We start from the raw sequence: 25,711 nt of genomic DNA, 5'->3' as shown, positions 1-25,711 counted from the left end.
GCCTGTGGTCGGAAGTCAGGCCATGCGAGACATGAAGGCTGCAGCAGGACCTTGTTATATCCTGAAAGCAAGGAAAGCATCTTCAAGTGATCTGGGAGGAATGATGAGAGGGAGGTAGCTGGAATGAAAGCTGGGAGAATGGTTCACAAAGCATTGCAGTACTGCAAGATGATGGACTTCTGTGGAGGTAGATGGGAAGGAAAAAGTAAATGGGATTAAGGCAAATTTGATAGGAAGAATAAGCTGAATATTATGGCTGCATTAGCTATAGGGGTAAAAGTGATGAATGAATGCTAGCCAGCTAGACAAAGTACCGTAAACTTAATAAACCAGAATGATTATCTTTTACAGTGTTTAAAAGTTTTCTTATCTCAGGGTATCTTTCTAGGTTTGAGAATGTTTTCTTTCATGGTACATCTCTGTAACCTGGAATTAGGAAACAGAGAAAGCCTAGACTGACAGAGTTGAGAAGGGAAGTTCAGCCATGGAGAGGACCCAGAGAGCAGGTGGCAAAAGAGTCAAAGATTAAAACCAAGAAGTTAATTATTTGCCAATATGACATTAGGTACTAAGTGATTTATTTGCAGAGCTGCATTCTTGGCACCTTTGGATAATATATATAATCTGTGAATACTATCATCACATAATTACTATTTACTGAGTGTCTACCTTCTACGAGGTATACATATTACCTGAGTTTATAAATCCTAAGGCTAATCCTCTGGGGGTAATGTTCTTAATGATCATGTGGCTCATCTGCAGTTAGAAAGGTGGTTCCTAGCAGAGGTTGGATAAAACTTAAGTCTGTGTTGCTCGTAGGCTGAAGCTTAAAGTCAGTCTGCAACACAGTAAAGCAGAGAGAGTCGGTGAAAACGACGTCTTTGTTTCCTCACACTGCTGAGGGTTGTAAATCACAACCAAACTCTGAATTGTGACCCAAGTCTAGCTAAATGCAGGGATGAAGTTGCCAAGGGGTCTGAAATCCTCTTTTGATTAGAGTTTCACATTCTGATTTGTCTCTGAGAAAATGGGTTAGGTGAGTCCACTTCTGTGTATTATCAAAAGCCTGATATAGTGGGGAGTGGGTATAGGTGGAAGATGTGGGTGAAAAAGCCAGGTGAATTTTGGGGGACATAGATAGGACCTACAGAAAGCATGAAGTGATATATTAAAAGTACCTAACACCAGCTTAACATTTTCAAAAGTACTAAATGAAAGCACAGTTACAGTTTGTTTTATAGTTACTCTCTAAAAATAAACCTATTGTTCAACTTAAAAGAAAGATCATCTTTAGTTTTCTTTCAGACTGGGAATGCTGAGATTCTTTCCCCATATTGCACCCGTGTTCAGATGTCCATATCTTCCAAATCCCTTTTTAGTGTTTCTTAATCAAATTTTTCTCCTTCTTCAAGATTGGCCAGATATCTCTGGTGTTAAAAGTTCCTCTAGCTTGGGAGATTCTAAGTATCCAGGAATATTTGCAAATGTACAATTTGTGGCATGATTGTTCAATGTGTTTTACAGGTTATTTTAGTGGTATAAAAATTATAGTCCAATCCTGCCTTTAGAATCATGTCTGTTGAACCTACTTTTGCACACACCGCCATCCTAATCTGTCAGATGTATAGATGATTGGTACAGAAAGACAATGGTAAAAGTCAGAGCTGCTTTTTCTGCCCTACATTAAACATTCTCTTGAGCTGTGTGTGCTACTGCAAGTAATGAGTTCCATCTGTGTGTCACTGTCTTCTCCTACAGAGGAATAGCTTTCAAATGTTCTGAGTTAAGAACTATCTTGGAAGAAACTGTAAAAATAATGTGCTCAAAAAAAGAGGCTTGTTTTTGAAGCTCAGCAGCACTTTCCATACACTGTCACCTTACTTCATTCTCCACTAAGTGAAGCCCTTCAGAGGAACTCATAGAGAAAACTCTCCAATTAAATACAGCACTTTCCCCTTCTCCACGGGGGCATGTTCCAAGATCCCTAGTATGTACATGTAACCACAGCTAGTACTGAACCCTATAAATACTATGTCTTTTTCTATACATACAAATCTATGATAAAGTTTAATTTGTAAATTTGGCACAGATAAAGATGAACAACAATAATTCATAATAAAATAGAATAATTATAACAATATACTGTAACAAAAGTTATGTGAATGTTATCTCTCTCTCAAAATACCTTATTCTATTGTGCTCATTCTTTTTCTTCTTGTGATGATGCGAATGAAAAAATGCCTACATGTTGATGTGAAGTGAGGTGACAGACATAGCCAATGTGATGTAGCTTTAGACTACCACTGATCTTCTGACGGTGTGTGAGAAGGAGGGTCATTTGCTTTGGGCTATCCTGGATCATAAAGCCACATCGTCGTCAACGGTTGGATATAAGGAGCAGGGAATGTTGATGACTAAGAAGCAGGGAGCATACATAGCGTGCATAAGTTAGACAAAGGGGTAATTCACACCCCAGGGGACAGAACAGACCAGCATGAGATTTCGTCATGCCACTCAGAATGGTATGAAATTTAAAACTTATGAAGTTTTCTTTTCTGTAATTTTCTATTTAATAGTTTGGGATTGCAGTTGACCATGGATAACTGAAAAGAAATTACAGATATGTGAGGGAGTACTGTACCTCCTAATCAAACCCCCAAATAAAGGTTCTTAATATGATTTTATCCAACTTATCTTTATTTAGCATGTGATAGGGTCAGAGATCTTTATAATGAGGAAACTAAACCCACTCAGAATTTTCACATGAACCATTAGAATTATGGAATTTGAGAGCTGGGAGAGCAAAAACTGATAAAACTAAGAATAAGTCACTGTTTTAACAGCATAAATCAGACATAGTGGGCCCTGTTGGCCTTCATAAACAGTCTGGGTTCATTTAGAGGTTCACAACATGCGTGAAAGTACAGAAAGAGAGTTCTAGAGTCAGATTCCACAGACAAATGATGGCGGCAATCAGAAAGGAAAACACTGGGCCAAACTATTGGGAAGGATCTTATGGCAACTAAGCTGTGTCAAACAAATTCTTCAGGCCACTGTCCAGGAGAAAATATCCTTAAATAATAAAAGATATTTGGATTAAATAAAAAGCAAGAACAATTTGCCACTGTGATACATTGTAGAGGGCCTTATTACTGTACAGTCTGAAATGTCTTCTGATACGAAGTCTGCAACCCCTTGGACCACTGACTGTCCATGGGCCTGTTAGGTATCTGTCCATGGCCTGTTAGGAACCGAGCCATACAGCAGAAGGTGAGCAGCAGGTGAGCAAGTAAAGCTTCATCTGTATTTACAGCTGCTCTCCGTCACTCACCTGAGCTCTGCCTACTGCCAGATTAGCAGCAGCATATGATTCTCATAGGAGTGCAAACCATATTGTGAACTATGCATGTGAGGGAGCCAGGTTGCATGCTTCTTATGAGAATCTAATATCTGATTATCTTTCACTGTGTCCTATCACCCCCAGAAAGGACCATCTAGTTGAAAGAAAACAAGCTCAGGGCTCCCACTGATTCTACATTATGGCAAAATTATGGAAAAATTTTCTTCCATGAAACTGGACCCTAGTGCTTAAAAGGTTGGGGACAAGCTGTTCTAACAGATTGTGTGATCTGAGAGACCAAAAGAGACCCCTCTACCAACTAAGATGGGCCCAAAAGAAGGAAACAAAGTTCTGAGTCAAGGGTTTAGGGCCTGGCTGGAATGGCAAATTTCTAAATTTTTAGGGCTAATCTCCCTGACAATAGGAGGTATCAGCTACAACTCTGATTGTACAGGGCAGCAACCTTATAAAAAAGTCTTTTCTAATAAACTACTACAGATCTTAGGCCAGTTTCAGCCAGCTTATAGAGGCTGCTCACAAATTTTCTGTGTCCTGTAGTTCACCTTTTGACATAAAGAGGCAAATTGCACCTTATTTGAACACTAAAACCCTTCCCCAAAATGAACATAGGATGTATGTTACATACATGTTTACCCAATTACACGCACTCGGCTCTTATATATGTATAGCTTTCCTCCCAAACCTGCTGAATATGTTTGATACCAGCCTGAGGAGGCACAAAACCCAATCCGTCCTTCTCCTTTTTGAAGAGAGAGCACCTTCACCCCATGCTGGAGACTGTCTCTTCCTGGCTTGCAAACTAATATCACCAATAAAGTTTTCTTTCTACTATTTAGCCACCCTAGTGGTCTTTTGGGCAAGAATTGCCTTGTGGATCCATTCAGCATCTGATGAAGAAGCAGCAGTTATTCGGTTTTTACAAATGGAGAAACCAAAACATATGGATGTGTTATGACTTCTCTGTATCAAAAACGCTTTTACAGAGTCTCAGAACTAAGATCTAAAGAGGCTTTTAGTTTAATGCTTTCAGTCATTAGATTACAATGGTTTCTGACCTGGGGCCATATTTAATACCTGAATATATTATTAAAGTGATCTAAAATTTTCCCTGAACACCTTCAAGAACAACCCACGTTGTTTCTTTGCTTTGATACCATTCTACTTAGAAGGTGGAGAAACAGTCTTTTCCTGATTTTTTTTAAGAGCTGAATTTTGCTATCTCGAAGTAGGTACAAAGAGCATGTAATTTGCCAATATAGGAAGCATTTCCAATCACCCACAATGACTTGAACTTTGAATCTTGGAATAAGAGTTTTACAATTTCATTTTCTCAAATAGTTACAAGGCCTATTTTCTAAAATTGGGTTTATATGGTGCCAAGATAAGAGTCTATAGGAAATAAAGCAAATTCTCTTTAATCTAATTGTTCAGGTACTAGGTAACTTTTAGACCTGTGATTATTTTGCATGTATTACCCATATTCATAATAAAATACAGGCAGATCATATTAATTAAAATAATAAATTCATGTAATCTCAGGAACAAAAGAGGTTGGAGGTCATATATATCAATGCTATCTGCAATTCTGGTTGTGTAATATAATCACTCAGGGAGTTTTTCAGAAACATAATTCTAGCCTCTCATCCTACACAAACTGTATTTGGTTTGGGATCGATGGGTCATATCAGTATTGTTTTTTTTTCTTTTAAGTTACCCAGGTGACTTAATATGCTGGGAGGTTGGAAAGCCACAGGTCTTTAAGAACGCTGCAAAGCTATGAAAAAAAAAAGAAAAATCTAATTCCTGGAAGAAAACACCAGTATCCTAAGGGCTGAGAAATTATAAACTGATTTTCCAACAACTGCCCCTACTAGAGGAACAGACCTCAGAGGTCTCAGGCCATCCTATTTTGAAAAGTATTTCCTCAATCCCTGGATTCTAGGATGTAAAAACTGAACAGTTTACTTAAACTGAAAGTAATGAGAGTTCAGGTAGAAAATATTTTTATTTTAGTTTTTAACAAAATTAGAGACCAAGGCAACATTATATAAAATAGATTTATAAAAGAGCTTCAGAAAGGACATAAAAATATGCAGTTTTTGAACATCATCATATAGTCCTGGATGCAAAAAAAATCCTCTCATGTGAATACATCTGATATTTAATTTAAACTAATGCAGATGGTTACATATGGATATATTTATAGGTAAGTACACACATATGCACACACACACACACAAACGTCGTCTTGCCCTGTCAGCTGAGACAGCCCCAAAGCACTGACAACTCAGTTGTAAAGAGTACACCTCCACCAAGAACTTGGTTTCTGAAACCATTCTTCGATTAAAAGGAACAAGGACTCCTCAGAGAAATAAGTGATGCTAAGATTAGGGAAGGAAGTATACAAGATAAGCCTGGGTCATTTTGCAGTGCCAGAAAGTAAGTGCTAAAAATAAACACACAAAAATCAAAATAAAACAATGGTGGAGTACGTCAAAGCCAATTGAAAGAGCTCCCAATGGCCAAAGCTGGAATAACTTGAAGAACAAAATAAGTAAGATGGTGTTGACATACCCACAGTATGTCAAAGCTATCCATGAGTTTATCCATTATAAGTAAAGAAACAAATATACGGGACAAAAGAGACAACTCTCCAGTGCAGAAGAATCTTATAGGCACTCTCCCTTTAAGGAGGTGGAAAATAATCTCTGCTCCTTAAATATGGGCTGGACATTGTTACTCGTTAGAGACAAACTCACTTCAAACTGTGTTTTTCTCTGTTCTCATACTACCACAGCAATCATCAATACAGAAGAAGACATCTGTGACCAGGTGTGCAGAGTTTTTCCCCATGCACAGCAGCTGGATGTTCTCAAATTCGGTTCACACACTGTCTACCTAGAGACAGTGTCAGATTCCACAGGGTGAGGGCTCAGTCCCCAAAACTTCCCCCACCAGATACTAGTTGCAAGTTTGGGCCTCTGGAACTTCTGACTGATTGACTTTAAGTTCGGAGTCCCATGACCCTCCTCCTTAGGTTCTATTAAGTTTCAGAGCAGCTCACAGAACTCAGGGAAACACTTATGTTTTGTCAGTTCTCAAAGGATATTACAAAGGAAACAGATGAAGAGATGCACAGGGTGAGGTATAAGGGAATAGGCACCAAGCTCCCATGCCCTCCCTAGGCACACCACTCTCCAGGAATCTCCATGTGTTCAGCTATTAGGAATCTCCCAAACCCAGTCATCTTGGGTTTTTATGGACACTTCATTACCTAGGCATGATTGATTCAACTACTGACAATGGAGATCAACTTGACTTTCAGCTCCTCTGCTCTCCCCGAAAGTTGAGGTTTGAGCTGAAATTTCCAACCCTGTAATCCCGCCTTGGTCTTTCTAGTGACCAGCCCTCGCTCTGAACCTATCAGACAAAAAGTCACACAAAAGGCAGCACTTTGGAGAGCTCAAGGATTTGGGGCATTGTATGCCAGGAAAAGGGAAGGAAAACCGAATATATTTTTCATAATATCAGAGTAACTTTCTTTCAAAGAGAACAATATAGAATGCGAGGAGAACTTATTTAAAGTTCTCACACTATAAAGTAACTTCTTTATAGTGAGGAAAACTGACAAACATTGCCTCAAGTCAGGAGATGAAGGTTAACATTAACAGTCATAAGTCATATTGATAGTATGTACCCTTGATACAAAGTAAGAAGAATGGCCCTTTGCCTCTGTGGTCTTTCTCCCCAGAATATATCACCCCAGTCTAATGAGGAGAAAATATCAGACAAATCCCGATTGAAACAGATTCTACAAAATAACTAACCAGTGTTCCACAAAATTGTCAAGCTCATCAAAAGTAAAGAAAGTCTCAGAAACTTATAAACGAGAGGAGCCTAAGGGGACATGACACATAAATGACATATGGTATCCTGGATGGGATCCTGGGACAGAAAAAGATTAGATAATAACTCAGGAAATCTGAATAAAATATGAACATTAGCTCTTACCAACTAATTGTTCATTAATTGAAACAAATGTATCAGACTAATGTAAGATGTTCATAACAGTAAAAACTGGGTATGGGGTATATGGAATTCTTTTTACTGTTTTCACAATAATTCTGTAAATCTAAAATTGTTCTAAATTTGAAGTTTGTTTTAAAAAAAGCCTTCCTCCATAGAAATGGATAGGGTAATAATCTGTCCTTTGTTCTTGCATACGATATACACAATTCTTTCTATTATAGAAAGTAAAGGTCATCATGGTCTCTATTTGGAGTTGCTGAGGTATTATCTATACTTTTTTTTTCTAACTGAATCATGGAGACATTTTTCTGCATGAAATCTGGAGCCAGCCATTACCAATATTATACATGCCACAATAGTTCACATTACTGGAGACTAGTCCCATATTCTATGGAGCATAATTCAAATTTTCAAGATAGAAGCTTCCATGTGTAAATCTCCTAACATTTTTCTCCTACCAATAATGAAGCCTATATTTTGTCATGGTCAGTAGCCCTGCCAAGCTATTTTTCTCTTGGATATTCTCATGGATTTTTTTTTCCAACACTGGCTGTTGTTCAAACTTACATAATAGAATTGTCACACTTTATAAACTGTGTTGAATATTCCGATCCCTTTCATCTGAAGAGGTCCTCTATTTCATGCCCAACTAGTTTTGAGGTCCTTCCGAGATAATCAAGTAGTCATTGGCACCTTGCGTGTAATAGCCACTGCTGCATGAAGAGTCCATAAATTCAACTCTCTGTGCAAAAGCCATGGAAAACAGAACCCTCTAGCTTAAATCACTTGAAAGCCACTCTATTAAATTTCTGAGGCTGACCCTGCTAAACAAAATTTTGGAGGAAATCTTCTATTGTTGATTGTGCAATATCAGGTGGTTTAGATGTAAATTTCAACAACTGCTTTCTCCACAGAGTAATATTATACATTCACTTTTGGGCTATTTTTTTATTACATTGATGCTATTTCAGTGATTCAGCTACCTCAATGATTTGTGATCCATAGTCCCTGCAGCCCCAGATAAGCCATTGTCCTGATTCAGTGCGGTAATGTGATCTATCCTGAGAATTCAGTCCACACTATTATTCCTGCTGCACATCAGATGGCAAGTTGCTGTTGCACATCCTAAACTAGTTACAAGTTAGAACTCCATTGAACTAGTATGGATTTCCGTTTATTTATGGCTGACCTGAGGCCATTTCAGACACAGGTGAGTCTCTTTAACTTTATCTAATTAAAGTCTTTCCATGTTCTCCTGAAAAGAAGTATTACAGACTCGAGTTCTCCATTACCAAAAACATTATCTATAAATATCACCCTAAAGCCTGTACGGTTCCTCCAAAATGCTTCAGTTAGAAATACCTTTTTAAAATATATAATACATTTCTGCTTTATCAATAATTTTTAAGAGGCATACATCTTCCCTTATCAGAATCAAAGCACAACAACAAGAAATAAAAGATGTCTTCATTCTCATATTTTCCATTTTAGAATGGGAAAGATATGGTACCACGAAGCTAGCCTAGGCAAACAACAAACAAAAACAAAACAAAACAGAAACCTCAAAACGTCTAAGGAGTAAATGAAAACATGAGCATCTAATATATATACATATATGCATGCATATGAGCGTGTATATGCATACACACATACTCGAGATGCATGTTTATAGCCAACACAGACACCTAGATGTAGATTCCAGATCTGCAGAGAAGCCACAGAAAGTGATCTCTTAACTTTTCACCTTTTATTTTCAACGGATATATTTAATCTTCAAGAAGAAGGTGCATTTTTAAATGAAAGGATGAATAGAAGAAAGATTCTAAATTGCAAAACAAAAAGTATTGACTAGTTTCTTCTCATTGATGTTGATTTTTCTCTGATAGCAGTAGGATTCCTAATCAACATTTTTCAATATTTTGTATTCCTTTATCAATCTCAAACTTAGTCCTCCTTTTCATCATTATTACACATAGAGTAGTATAAGTAAAAAGCAACACTCCTTTTTACTTAATTGTGACCATTTTATGGATTATTTCTGTTCTCTTAAATAATTAACAACATATCTAATCTACATAGAGCACAGCAACTGATCTTAAATCACGAAGTTTCTAAAATAAATTCTACTAATTATTTACTTACTATGAATAACTTCACTAACATTAATGAGCATTACAACACGCTGATTTGTCAATGACCTAAACAGTGGTCAGGTCACAGTTCTCTGAATAAAGACCAATTACTTTTGTACCTTTCAACACCTATTTTGAATTAAGTAAAAACATCCAATATTAATTTTAAAATACTCCCAAGGTCCATTTTATATCTATTTAGTTCATATATCTCATAATATAATAAAAATTGTACAGGTTTTGATATAAGAAAGGTTAGTTTAAACATCAGGTCTTGCTGATACTGGCTATGGAGCTAAAACAAGTTATCAATCTTGCCAAACTCAATTTTCTATTTGTGATATAAAGGCAAAAATAGTTATCTTTTAAATAAATTGTTTACTTAAAGGATTAAATAACAAAATAAATACAAAAGACAGCATGGTGCCTGGCCTCTAGGGAGAAATTATGTATATATTTACGTATATATTTATATATATAATATATATTTTATATATATTATATATATAATATATATTTTTATATATATGTAAAATACTAAATATGTCCCTCCCTCATCACTTTGTAAAGAAAAAGCTTTGGACTAAAACTTTCATTTTTTCTTTGATTCAACAAATACGCATCTATCACCTTAACTATGCCAGGCACTGTGCTAGGCGCTACTATAATGGTAGACAAAAAGAGACACAGGTTTTACTCTAATTGAGGTTGTATTGGAATGCAAAATATTTATCTGTGTAACTTTGAACAAGTGTCTAGATGTTCTTTTGCTTCTATTTCTTCATCTATTAATAAGAGATAATGACTTTAATGTCATGAGATTAAAATGAAATGAGACACCATATAGAAGTGATTTGTAAACTATTAAATATTTGTATTTATTATATACTATGTATATATATACTACTATATGCATATGTGTTCTCAAAAGAGAAATATTTAAAGATATTTCCATATTAAAGTGATAGGAAGAGGGAAAGTACTTGGTAATTTCCAAAAAAATTGAGGTAAGAAAACAAATACGTAATCAAAATTATAAAATATTTTTCATCTAGTTAGACTTACGAGCCGTAAACTTTACTCCAGAAGGACTCACTGAGTTGTTAGTATTTTAAATGTTTGATTTCGGTCAATTCTGTTCTCGACAGCTTCAGCTCCTACCCCTACACCTGGCACATGGTGATCACTCTGTAAATCTTTCCAGAATGTAGGGAAATTTATATATTTATGGTTAAAACCCACACACAAACAAGCAAACAAAATACATTTTAAGAACAAATTTTAAAACTCAATAATGGCAAAATTTTAAAAAGAATATCCTATGCCAATTTATTTAAAGTTGTATAGGTAAGGAATAGAGATTTCCAGCGGTAATACTTTTGATCCAAAGTTATCCATTTAGCCTTGGCTGTTTATCTACTCAGCAGAAATCCTGTAGATGATATCTCAGCACAAAAATTCCCAGCACTTTGGGAGGCCGAGGAGGGTGGATCACAAGGTCAGGAGATCAAGACTATCCTGGCTAACACAGTGAAACTCCGTCTCTACTAAAAATACAAAAAATTAGCCGGGCATGGTGGTGGGTGCCTGTAGTCCCAGCTACTCGGGAGGCTGAGGCAGGAGAATGGCATGGAGTGAAAGTCTGTCAGACAAAAAAAAAAAAAAGAATTCTCAGGCTGATCCAACATTATGAAAGTGTCTACTTGTCAAAAGCATTGTCCCCTCATAGGTCAGTAAATATGGAGCAGTATTGGTTCAGGAACATGATCATTATTAGATTCCAGGGTAAAAACAGGTTATAAAGAGTAAATATACAATTAGTTAGTGAGAATTTTAAAATGCATTTATTTAAAAGCAATTAAATAAACATTTGAAAAGTAATATTCAAATGCAATTCTGGAAATGTGCAAGGGTGAGAAGTATCTACTATGCTCTCTATAGCACACGATTCTTGTTAGTTTCTCATATATATATATATGAGTAGTTTACCCTGCATTATTATCATATTTTTTATATAGGCTACAAAATGAAAGAGGATGTTCTTTGTTCATAGATAACACAAAGTGTCATTTATTATGTTTCATGAAGCCTGAACAGCTTACATTTTACCAGCTATACATTTTTATATAATCTTAATGAATCTAAATGTTTTTCCAGGGCTAGATGTTTAGTTTATAAATCATAGGAATTTCTCTTCATAGTTAGAAAAAATTATAGAAATAATTTTATCTCTACGAATATATGTTTACAAAACAAATCATTTCTGGTATCTTAAATTATCAATGAAGTATTCTCTTTCATAACTACTTCAAATGTTATTATTAAATTTTAAATAGAGTATCAATTAATGTATAACTCTGTGCCACATCTCTTTAAGCAAATCTGAATTTTCTAACCTGGTAGGATGTCTTTAAAAATGATAATATTAGTGGCAATAACATTAGTGGTAGCAGTAGTGATGATGTTTGTGGTAGTCATAGTTGCAGAAGTACCTAGCACATAAATTGCTTTTACCATATGTAAGTCAAGTACAAATGTTAATACATTTATTCCTTCTAATAATCCTTTAAGATGGCATTCTGATCTTGATTTCATAAAGAAATTGAGCTTAAGTATATACTCCCAATCATAAAGTGAGGAATCAGTGAATCAGCATTCAAACACAAATAGTCTGATTGCAGATTGGGTTTTGAAACTCCGCAATAACAACTCTTTGTAGGCAACAATGGTAGCCAAGTAGTTACATTTAAGAGGCAGAGGGAGATCTATTTACAACTTGAAGAGTTCGGTGATTCTGATTCTAGGCTGCACAGAAGCCTAATTAGTATGCACCTCTATTATAGTTGGATAAAATAATGTTATAATTGGCTACATTATTATAAAAACATTACTGAGGCCCACAGTTTTTTAAATAGTATTTTATTATTTGGATTTTAAACATAAGAAGTATTAGACTTTAGAAACATTTGCACGTGGTTAAAAATATCAACAATCGTATGCAGTTTAAGGACGTTTGCTTTCCAAATTAAAGAATAAACACACTTCCTCAAGGACATACTGCTCAGATTAGACTACTGCTATGTACTTAAAATAAGTTAAATTTAACTATTCATATAATATTAAGGTAACAGAATGAGAATATCTCTTCTTAACACAATTAATATTTAATACGTGCTGTATCACCAGGTAGAATGTCTTAATATCTAAAACACAAGAAACTTCTGAAATATTTAGAAATAATTTAGGAAATCAAGTAGGGAATTAATACACCATAGTCACATTTGGTTTACATAATATCAAATATCCTTCTAATTGGAAAATTTTTTTCATATTTTTTGAACTCTTCATTTTATCAAGACACATAACGTGATATAATTTAAACAGATACGAATTAACTGACAAGAAAGAAAAAGAGTCAGTTCAATTACGTAAAAAAAATTTTCAGCCAACACTTAACTCCTTGAGTGCTGGCCTGAAGCTGAGTTAGGGAGATTTGTAGTTGACAGGAGAGCAGATGAAACTCTAGAGACTCTCCACCCTGTTGTTTTGACCCCTACACCCAACTCAGCTGAAGTTTCACAGCCTAGAATCTATGCTTTTATTATCTCCTTGATAGGTAATTAGTAGGCAATATGGTAAATGGTCTCAAGCAAATAAACAATGAATTTATAAGGAAAAATCTCCAGGCATCTGAGAACCAGCAGTCCTATAAAAGAAAGACAGTAAACAAAATCATCTCTTTAAGCAAATCTGAATTGTCTACCCTGGCAGGATGTCTTTAATAGTAGCCGAGGAAAGAAGCAGAATCAATGGAGTGGTCAAAGCAAGACTTTAAAAATATGGATATAAATACGTTTTAAAATATAAATAACATAATAGAAACCTGAAGAAAGAATAAACTGCTATAAAAAATTGGATATAAATTAAAATATAGTTAAATAAAATATTCGATAGATAGTTAAACATTAGGAAGAATATTGCCGAAGAAGCAATTTGTGATATAGAAGAATAATTATATAGTGATAAAAAAGTTGTAGAAGTCTTCAATAAAGAAAGAACATAAAATAGTTATATGAAGAATAAATAAAAAAAGAAGTGAAGATATATGAAAGAAAGAGAAAAATGATAGGAGAAATGAGATAAGGAATATTGGAAGATATAATGAATCTGTTTTATAAAGATTAAAGAAAATAAATATATAAGAGTTGGATTGAAAAATATTATCAATTAGAATTTTCAAAAGTTGAAATTCTCAACCATTAAAGACAGAGATGAAAAAAATCACCAAGAAATAATAATCAGATTATCATCAGAATTTTAAACCATATCATTAGAGTCATGAATACAATGGAGTAATAATACATCCAAAACAAAAGATAATAACACTTATCCTAGAAGTTCACATTTATTTAAAATATTATTTAAGTTTGAGGGTAAAGATATTTGCAGGCCATGGAAGATCTCCTTAAAGAACTCCTGAAAAATGTAGTCAGGGAAGAAGGAAAAGGAATACAAGAAAAAACAATGTGATCTGGCAAATAATTTGGTTATATAAAGAATTTAGTAGAATTTATTTTAATTTAAATAAATAATTTTACAAAAGCATACAGTAGTCCCTTGTTATCCACTTTTTCACTTTCCCCAGTTTCAGTTACCTGCAGCCAACTATGGTCCAAAAATATTAAATGGAAAATTCCAGAAATAAACAATTCATAAGATTTAAATAGCAAGCCATTCTGAGGAGCATAATAAATCTCTCACCATCTGCCCCATCCTACCTGGGGCATAAATCATTCCTCTGTCCAGAGAATCCACACTGAAATCTATGCTGTTACACTACCTGCCAGTTAATCACTTAGCAGCCATTTTGGTTCTCAGACCTACAACTGTTGCATTATGGCAGTGCTGCTGTTCAAGTAACACTTATTTTACTTATACAGCCCCAAAGTGAATGAGAAGTGATGCTGGCAATTTGAATATGCAGAAGAGAAGCCATAAAGTGCTTCCTTTAAGTGAAAAGGTGAAAGTTCTTGATTTAATCCAGAAAGAAAAAGAATTGTGTGCTGAGGATGCTAAGACCTATGGTAAGAACAGATTTAACTGTGAAATTTTGAAGAAGAATAATGAAATTAAAAAGTATATATAGGGTTTTGTACTATCTGTGGTTTCAGGCATCCAATGACGGTCTTGGAATGTATCCCCCCCTGGATATAGGGGAACTACTGTATTTATGAGAACCAGAAACTGATTCTTCATAATATATTAACATGGCATTAGAGTCAAGAAGGGATAAGGAATTGATGAGAGACGTAGCAAATTAAGTTTCTTATGTTATTAGGGTAAGAGGCAAATAGTGTGGAGAAGCCCTGTGTTTCACTTCTGGTTAGAATGGAATTAAGTTGTATTGGACTAATCCTCCTGATTATTATAAATATTAACTCTGACAGGGTATATTAAAAGCAAATGTTGAAGGCCCTGGAGAGTAACCAAAGCAAGCAGAACCTGAAAGGAATATGACCCTTGAGAAACAAGAAGGACACTTGGTAAGACCAGCTTTTTACCAAAGAAAACCCTCCAGTTGTCTGTGTAAACAATAGAGAGAGCTCAAGCAGAAAACAACAATCTTACTTGAAGGAAGAGTCAAGGGATTGAAGTGTGAGGATGCAAGACTAAATGGAAATTAAAAAGGGGGACAATCCTGAAAAGAATGGAGACTCAAAACCTGCATAAAATTTCACTTCAATCCTTGATTGACTCCTCAATTGCAATACCAGAGTGAGTTTCCTAGGATCTAAGTGGAAAACAATAGCCAGAAGGCTGCAAGAGCTGCTTTCCTGGTTCTGGGAAACAAAGATTGTAATTCAAGACTTAAGTAGTAGGAGAAATCCTCAAAGTGTCATACCTTATCAGAAAGACAATACCCTAGGAAAAGCAGCTATGCTTCAAGATAAAGGGCAGAACTAAATAAATCTGCCCTGAAAAGACTGAAACAAGTTTCTAAGGAAACAGGCCAATCTGAAGGAATTTAACAGCCTCAGCTTCAGAGGAAGAAAACAATTCAGAGTATCTGTAATGTATTTTCACCAATGACAAGTGTATAAATTTTAAGGTTACTATTAATTTAAAAAATTACTGCACAACCAAAAAGGTAAGAATATATTAACCATAATATGAGAGAAAAACAAGAAACAAAAAAGTTACTAGGAACAAAATGACAGTGAAAAGATACTAGAATAAGACAGAGGGACAAAAATGGCTGTTATAAATATTTTAAATAATCTACAAAAAATAAGATAAATAGAAATGGTGAAGAAATGGGTCATTTCAACAGACACATAGAAATTCTGAAAGAGAGTGAGATAATATTCTGAAACTAAAAAATAAATATCTAAAATAAAAGATTCATTGAATACAACTACTTCCGATTATAAAGGAGTCACTGGTATCAGACTTAAATTCCTACCATACACATATGCTCACACACACACACACACACACACACAACTTTTTTCAGATAGCACAGAAATGTGCCTCAGAAAATAATGGGAAAAAAAAGGTGAGTCTGAGGTCTTCCCATCTTTTTGCCTGAAGATAATTTCTAAACCACAGAGCAACATGATCTCCCAAACAGCAGAGAGGTCCCTGTGAATTGAAGGAGAAAAGACTTAATATTGAGAAGGTCAACATGGCTGGTGACAATTAATTATTTTGACAATTTAAGGATTCATTTTTTAAACCAAGGGTAATCATTAAAAAATAAATAATTAGCTGGGCGTGGTGGCTCATGCCCATAATCCCAGCACTTTGGGACACCAAGGTGGTCAGATTGCTTGAGCCCATGAGTTTGAGACCAGCCTGAGCAATATAGAGAAACCACATCTGTATAAAAAATACAAAATTTAGACAGGTATGGTGATGCATGCCTGTAGTCCTAGCTGCTCGGGAGGCTGAGGTGGCAGGATCACCCGAGCCCGAGAATTTGAGGGTGCAGTGAGCTGTGCTTCTGCCGCTGCACTTCAGCCTAAATGACAGAGTGAGAACCTGTGTCCAAACATAAAAATAAAAATAAATAAATACATAAAAATAAAGAGATACAGGTAACAATCTAAGAATAGAGATAAATGGAACATTAGTAAATGCACCATTTAGTCTAAGTGTATTAATAATCATTTTAATTGTTTATGGTCTAAATATACCAATTAAAAACAGAAATAGAGTAGATAACAAAACAACAAGACCCAACTACATGTTGTCTACAAGAAATTCATTTTACACACACACACACACACACATATATATATTTGTGGTAGTCATAGTTGTAGAAGTACCTAGCACATAAATTGCTTTTATCATACGTAAGTCAAGTACAAATGTTAATACATTTATTCCTTCTAATAATCCTTTAAGATGGCATTCTGATCTTGATTTCATAAAGAAATTGAGCTTAAGTATATACTCCCAATCATAAAGTGAGGAATCAGTGAATCAGCATTCAAACACAAATAGTCTGATTGCAGATTGGGTTTTGAACCTCTGCAATAACAACTCTTTGTAGGCAACAATGGTAGCCAAGTAGTTATATTTAAGAGGCAGAAGGAGATCTATTTACAACTTGAAGAATTCGTTGATTCTGATTCTAGGCTGCACAGAAGCCTAATTAGTATACACCTCTATTATAGTTGGATAAAATAATGTTGTAATCGGCAACATTATTATAAAAACATTACTGAGGCCCACAGTTTTTTAAATAGTATTTTATTACTTGGATTTTAAATAAGTATTAGTCTTTACAAACATTTGCACGTGGTTAAAAACATCAACAATCGTATGCAGTTTAAGGACTTTTGCTTTCCAAATTAAAGAATAAACACACTTCCTCAAGGACATACTGCTCAGATTAGACTACCACAATGTATTTAAAATAAGTTAAATTTAACTATTCGTATAATACTAAGGTAACAGAATGAGAATATCTCTTCTTAATACAATTAATATTTAATACATGCTATATATATATATATATATATATATTCAAGGTAAATGAATAAAGATATGCCATACCAACACTATCAGATTAAAGCAGGAAAGCTGTATACATTTCAGACAGAGCAGACTTTAGAGCAAGGAAAGGAACCCAGAATAAAGTAGGGCATTACATAATGACAAAAAAGTCAATCCTCCTAGAAGACATAAAGATCCTCACTGTGTATACACTTAACAACACAGCATCAAAATAAATGAGGCAAAAATTAGTAGGACAGAAGAACAGCAAAGAGAAATAGATGAATTCACTATTACAATTGGAGAATTTAACACCTTTTTTTATCAACAATGGACAGATCCAGCATGTAGATAATCAGGAAGAACATAATTGAAGTCAACAATATCATCAAGTTGCATATATCACTGATACACAAAGATAGTTCAACATTCAAAAATCAACTAATGCAATCCATCATAACAAGAGACTAAAGAATAATATCAGATAATCATGTCAACAATGCAGACAAGCACTCAACAGAATCCAACACTGATTCATGATCAAAACTCTCAGGAAACTAGAAATACAGGCAAACTTCCTCAATTTGACAAAGAACGTATTCAAAATAACTACAGGCAATGTTATATGTAACAGTGAGAAACTTAAACCTTTCTGCTAAGATAAGGAACAAAGTAAGACTTCTATTCTCACCAATTTTTTTCCCCAACATTATACTGAAAGTCCTAACTAGTGGAATAAAGCAAGAGAAGAAATAAAAAGATTTACAGATACAGAAGAAACGGAAAAAAGATATTTTTTTTTGCATTTGACATGATTGCCTATTAAGAAAAATTTTAAAGGATCAACAAAATACTCCTGGAATTAATAAGCAACTATTGCAATATTAGGATACAAAATTAATATACAAAAATCAATTGCTTTCCTGTACAACAGCAATGAACAGGTGGAATTTAAAATGAAAAAATGCATTACCATTTAAATTTGCATCCTCCAAAATGAAATGCTTAGTTATAAATCTGACAAAGTATGCACAAGATTTATATGAGAGAAACTACAAAAATGTAATGAAAGATTTTTAAGATAAATAAATGAAGTTAAACCTCATGTTAATGGGTAGAGAGACTCAATATTATCAAGACATGTTGATCTATAGAGTCAATGCAATCCCAGTTAAAATCCCAAGGTATTTTGTGGATATCAACAAATTGATTTTCAAGTTTATGTCACAAAATAAAAGACCAGAATAGTCTTCAATAGTTCTTCAATATTGAAGGAAGATGAAGTTAGAAGAAACACTATCTGATTTAAAGACTTCCTACAAAGTTACAGTAATCTTGACAGTGCTGTGTTGGAAAAAATAATAGACAAATAGATTGGTAAAACAGAATAAAGAACTCAGAAATAAACCCACATAAGTATAGTCAACTAATATTGGACAAAAAAGCAAAGGCAACACAATGTTAAAAAAGTATGTTCAACAAATGGTGCTGGAAAAACTGCACATCTATATGTAAAAAAAAAAAAAAGGTAGACATAAACCTTATACCCTTCACAAATTTTAACTCAAAATGGATCACAGACTTAAGTGTAAAATGAAAAACTACAAAGCTCCTGTAAGATAATAAAGTCAATAAATAACCTAAGTGACCTTTAGTATGGCAATAACTTTTTAGATACAACACAAAAGGCACAATTCATGAAAGAAATAATTGTTAAACTGAACTTCATTAAAATTAAAAACTTCTGTTCTGTTAAAGATACCATGAAAAGCATGAGAGATAAGCCACAGACTGGGAGAAAAATCTCTGCAAAAAACATCTAATAAAGGACTGTTATCCAAAAAATACATATCATTTTTAAACTCAACAATGAGAAAACAACCTGCTTAAAAAATTGGCAAAAGACCTTAACAGATACCTCATGAAAGAAGGTAAACAAATGAAAAGTAAGTATATGAAATGACGTTTAACATCTTATATCATGTAATTGAAAATTAAAAAAATTATTGAGGGGCCAAGATGGCTGAGTAGAAGCATCTGACATCCTTGGCTCTCATGGAGAAGAATGAAAATTATGAGTGAATTCAACACTTTCAACTGAAATGTCCAGGTTCTTACATTGAGACTGACTAGACAGATGGCTCGACTCACAAAGAAAAGTATGGTGGGCTGATGGCTACACAGGAGTGGTGTTGGGCCAAAGGAACCCTCATCCCCAGCCAAGGGAAGTGGTGAGGGATTGTGCAGCCCCGCCTAGGAAACCATGCTTCTCACTTGGATCTTTGCGACCCATGGATCGGGAGAACACTTATGAGCCCACAACATCAGGACCTTGGGTTCAATACACAAAGCTAGGTGGGGTCTCAGCTGAGCAGTCACTCAGGCTTACACAGAGACCCAGGAGTTTTACAATCTCTGGCACTGGGAATCCTGGCAAGGCAGGAGATCCACTTGTATAGTTCCCCCAGAAAGGAGTCTGAATCCAGGAAACCAAACAGCATTGTTCTGTAGACCCCACTTCCAGGGCACCTCACAAGTTAAGACCCACTGGCTTGGAATTTCAGCAACAAGTGCAACAGACTGGAGACTGTCTGAGATGTACCAGTTCCCAGAGGGAGGGGCGGCCACCATTTCTGCAGTTAGGTTGACTCAGTCATACTAGCCTGCTGGCTCCAGAGAGTCCAGATGTTACTGGTTGAGGGTAGTTGTCCAGGTTCTTGGAGTTTCAGAAAAAGAATTGGACAAAATGCACAAGCAAGGCAGCCAAAGCAGAGATTTATTTTAAATAAAAGTACACCCCACAGGATGGGAGTGGGCTTGAGCATGCAGCTCAAAAGTGCTGGTTACAGAATTTTCTAGGGTTTATATACCCTCTAGAGGTTTCCCATTGGTTCAGTCTATTAGCCCAGGACCAGCATGATTAATTGAAGAGAAGGCCCACAACCAGTCCGACTGGTTGCAGGAGGGTACCATTCAGAGGTATTTTTATTTTCCAACTGCCATGCAGCAACTACCACACAGCAAAAGGAGGGGTTGTAACTGCTGTGCAGCAACTACCACACAGACAAAGGAGGGATTGGAAAGGGAGTAGCCTCTGATATCCAGTCAGCATGAGTTGGCCTTAGGTTCCCTCCCTCCAGACCCTGTTCCCCTGCCTCACGGGTAGTCCAGGTGAGGAGGAATGCCCAACACAGCACAGCTGCTCTGTCTGATCATGGCCAGATTGGTTTTTCAAGTGGGATCCCAATCCATCCCTCCTTATTGGGCAAGGCTTCCCTTTGGGAATTTCAGCAACTCCAGCCAAGGTTATACGGACAGCTCTCTGATCTCTTCCTGGGAGGGAGCCCACAGTGGGAGAAGCAGCTGACATTTCTGCCATCCAGTCAACTCAGTCTTTCTGCTGGCTCTGTAGAGTCTAGGCCATCTGGACAAAGAAGGATTCTCCCCCCGTGCAGCAAATCTGCTCTACCAAAAAGAAGTCAGATTGCTTCTTTAAGTGGGTTTCTGACTCCATTCCTCCAGACTGAGTGAGATGTCTCAACAGGGATCTCCAGGCTCCTCCTACAGGACAGTCCAGGCTGGCAACAGGTTAGTACCCCCCTAGGATAGAGCCCCCAGAGGAAGGAGCAGGCTACTATCTTTGTTGTTTTGTAGCTTCTACTGGTGATACTTCCAAGTAAGTGAAAAACTAAAGCAACTAGGATCTGGAACAATCCTCCAGCAAACCACAACCACCCTACGGAAAGTTGCCTGAGTGTTAAAAGAAAGACAAACAAACAGAAAGCAACAACAACATTGACAAAAATGATCCCACAAAGATAAGAAAGAATCAATGCAAAAATGCTGAAAACTCAAAAAGAATGAGCTGAAAACTCAAAATGAAAAATAAGTATACGCTTCTTCTCCTCCAAATGACCGCAACACCTCTCCAGCAAGAGTATAGAAGTAAGCTGAGGCTGAAGTGGCTGAATTGACAAAGTAGGCTTCAGAAGGTGGGTAATAATGACCTTTGCTGAGCTAAAGGAGCATATTGTAACCCAATGGAAAGAAGGTAAGAATCATGATAAAACAATACAAGAGCTGACAGCCAGAATTGCCTGTTTAGAGAGGGACATAACTAATCCAATGGAGCGAAATAACATGCTATGAGAACATCACAATGCAATCACAAATATCAATAGCAGAATAGATCGTGCAAAAGAAAGAATATCAAAGTTTGAAGACCATCTTTTTGAAATAAGGCAGACAAGAATAGAGAAAAAAGAATGAAAAGGAATGAACAAAACCTCCAAGAAATATTGGACTATGTAAAGAGACCAAACCTACAACTGACTTGGGTACCTTAAAAGGATGAGGAAAATGGAACCAAGTTGGAAAACATACTTCAGGATATCATATGGGTAAAACTTCTCCAACCTATCAAGACAAGCCAACCATTCAAATTCAGGAAATGCAGAGAACCCCAGCAAGATACTTCGTGAGAAGATCAATCCCAAGACACATTATCATCAGCCTCTCTAAGATTGAATTGAAAGAAAAAATGTTTAGGGCAGTCAAAAAGAAAGGCAAGATTTCCTGCAAAGGGAAGTCCATCAGACTAACAGCAGAACTATCAGCAGAAACTCTACATGCCAGAAGAGATTGGGGGTCAATATTCAACATTCTTAAATAAAAAAAAAGTCTAACCCAGAATTTCATGTCTGACCAAACTAAGCTTCATAAGCAAAGAAGAAATAAGATCCTTTTCAGAAAAGCAGATGCTGAGGGAATTTGTCACCACCAGACCTGCCTTGCAAGAGCTCCTGAAGGATGCACTAAATTTGGAAAGAGAAAACTGGTACCAGCCACTACAAAAACTACACTGAAATACACAGACCAGTGACACTATGAAGCAACCACATGAACAATTCTGCAGAATAACCAGCTAGCATCATGATGACAGGATCAAATTCACATGTAACAATACTAAACTTAAATGTAAATGGACTAAATGCCCCAATTAAAAGACACAGAATAGCAAGCTGGTTAGAGTCAAGACCCATTGGTGTGCTACCTTCAAGAGACCCATCTCGCATGCAAAGATACACATAGACTCAAAATAAAGGGATGGAGGGAAATTTACCAAGCAAATGGAAAATGAAAAAAAAGCAGTGGTAACAATCTTAATTTCTGACAAAACAACAAAGATTAAAAAAGACAAAGAAGAGAATTACATAATGGCAAAGGGGTCAATTCAACAAGATATTAACTATCCTGAATATATATGCACCCAATACAGGGACACTCAGATTTATAAGGCATGTTCTTAGAGACCTACAAAGAGACTTAGACTGCTACACAATAATAGTAGGAGACTTTAACACACCACTGACAATATTAGACAGATCATCAAGACAGAAAATTAACAAAGATATTCAGGACCTGAACTCAGCTCTGGACTAAGCAGACCTGATGTACAGAACTCGCCACTTAAAACAATAGAATACACATTCTTCTCATTGCCACATGGTACTTACTCTAAAACTTATCACATAATCAGAAGTAAAACACTCTTCAGCAAATGCAAAAGATCTGAAATTATAACAGTCTTACAGACCACAGCACAAATTAAAATTTAAGACAAAGAAATTCACTCAAAACCACACAACTGTATGGAAATTGAACAATCTGCTCCTGAATGATTCCTGGGTAAATAATGAAATTAAGGCAGAAATAAAAAAATAACATCACAACTAAAAGAACTAAAGAAGCAAGAGCAAACAAACTCCAAAGCTAGCAGAAGACAAGAAATAACCACAATCAAAGTGGGACTGAAAGAGATAGAGACATGAAAAAACCCTTAAGAAATCAATGAATCCACGAGCTCGTTTTTTTTTAAAAATAATATTAGGTTGGTGCAACATAATTCCAGCTTTTGTCATTGAAAGTGAGAGCAAAACCACAATTACTTTTGCACCAACCTAATAAAATAGACTGCTAGTTAGGCTAATTAAAAAAGAGAAAGAGAAGAATCAAATAGACACAATGAGAAACAATAAGGAGGATATCACCAGTGACCCCACAGATTTACAAAGAACCATTAGAGAATACTATAAACACCTGTATACACATAAACTAGAAAATATGGAATAAATGGATGAGTTCATGGATGCATACACCCTCCCAAGACTGAACCAGGAAGAAACAGAATCCCTGAATAGACCAATAACAAGTTCTGAAATTGAGGCAGTAATAAATAGGCCAACCAATAAAGGCACAGGACCAGATGGATTTACAGCTCAATTCTACCAGAGGTAAAAAGAATCACTTATGCCATTTCTACTGAAACTATTCCAAACAACTGAAAAGGAAGGACTCCTCCTTAACTCATTTTATAAGGTCAGCATTATCCTAATAATGAAACCTGGCAGAGTTACACCACCAACAAATAAAACATTAGGCCAATATCCCTGATGAACATCAATGCAAAAATCTTTGGTAAAATACTGACAAATTGAATCCGGCAGCACATAAGAAAGCTTATCCACCACAGTCAAGTTGGCTTCATCAATGGGACACAATTGGTTCAACATATACCAATCAATAAATGTAATTTATCACATAAACAGAACTAAACACAGTAACCACGTGATTGTTTTAATAGAAGCAGTAAAGGCCTTCAATAAAATTCAACATCCATTCACGTTAAAAACTCTCAATAAAATAGGTATTGGAGGAACATACATCAAAATAATAAGAGCCATATATGAAAAGCCCACAATCAATATCATACTGAAAGGACAAAAGCTAGAAGCATTCCCTTTGAAAACCAGCACAAGGCAAGGATGCCCTTTCTCACCTCTCCTATTCAATACAGTATTGGAAGTTCTGGCCAGGGCAATCGGGCAAGAGAAAGAAATAAAGTGTATCAAATAGGGAGAGAAGAAGTCAAGCTATCTTTGTTTGCAGATGACATGATCCTATATCTAGAAAATCCCATCATCTCTGCCCAAAAGCTTCTTAAACTGATAAGCAACTTCAGCAATGTCTCAGGATACAATGTGCAAAAATTACTACCTTTCCTATACACCAAAAGGCAAGCAGAGAGTGAAATCATGAATGAACTCCTATTCAGCATTGCTACAAGAAGAATAAAATACCTAGGAATACAGCAAACAAGGGAACTGAAGAACCTCTTCAAAGAGAACTACAAACCACTGCTCAAGGTAACCAGAGAGGATAAATGGAAAAACATTCCATGTTCATGGATAATAAGAATAAATATCATGAAAATGGCAATACTGCCCAAAGTAATTTATAGATTTAAAGCTATTCACATTAAACTAGCATAGACATTCTCCACGGAATTAGAAAAAAACTATTGTAAAGTTCAGATGGGGCCGGATGTAGTGGCTCATGCCTATAATCATAGCACTTTTGGAGGCAGAAGCGAGTGGATCACTTGAGATCAGGGGTTCAAGACCAGCCTGACCAACATGGTGAAACCCCATCTCTACTAAAAATACAAAAAATTACCTGGGCATTGTGGCATGCACCTGTAATCCCTGCTACTTTGGAGGCTGAGGCAGGAGGATCTTTTGAACTGAGATATCTTTCTAGCTTTTTGATGTGGGCATTTAGTGCTATAAATTTCCCTTCTAGCACTGCTTTATCCACATCCCACAGATTCTGGTATGGTGTCTCTTTGTTCTCATTAGTTTTACAGAACTTTTTTTTTTTTTGAACTTGGGAGGTGGAGGTTGCAATGAGCCAAGATCACACCACTGCACACCAGCCTGGGCAACAGAGTGAGAATCTGTCTCAAAAATAATAATAATAATAGTAATAATAATAATCAAATCAAATAAAAATATATATGGAATCAAAAAGGATCCCAGATAGCCAAGACAGTCTTCAGTAAAAAGAACAAAACTGGAGGCATTACACTACCTGACTTCAAACTATACTACAAGGTTACAGTAACTGAAACATCATGGTACTGGTACATAAACAGTCACATAGACCAATGTAACAGAATAGAGAACTCAGACATAAGACCATACGCCTGCAACCATCTGATCTTTGACAAACCTGACAAAAACAAGCAATGGGGAAATGATTTCCTATTTAATAAATAGTGCTGGGAGAATTGACTAGCCATATGCAGAAAATTAAAACTAAACCCTTCACTTACAACTTTTACAAAAAC

The sequence above is a fragment of the Symphalangus syndactylus genome, chromosome 1, assembly GCF_028878055.3.
Source record: "Symphalangus syndactylus isolate Jambi chromosome 1, NHGRI_mSymSyn1-v2.1_pri, whole genome shotgun sequence".
Classification (NCBI taxonomy): Eukaryota; Metazoa; Chordata; class Mammalia; order Primates; family Hylobatidae; genus Symphalangus; species Symphalangus syndactylus.
Note: the sequence above shows the minus strand (reverse complement) of the source record.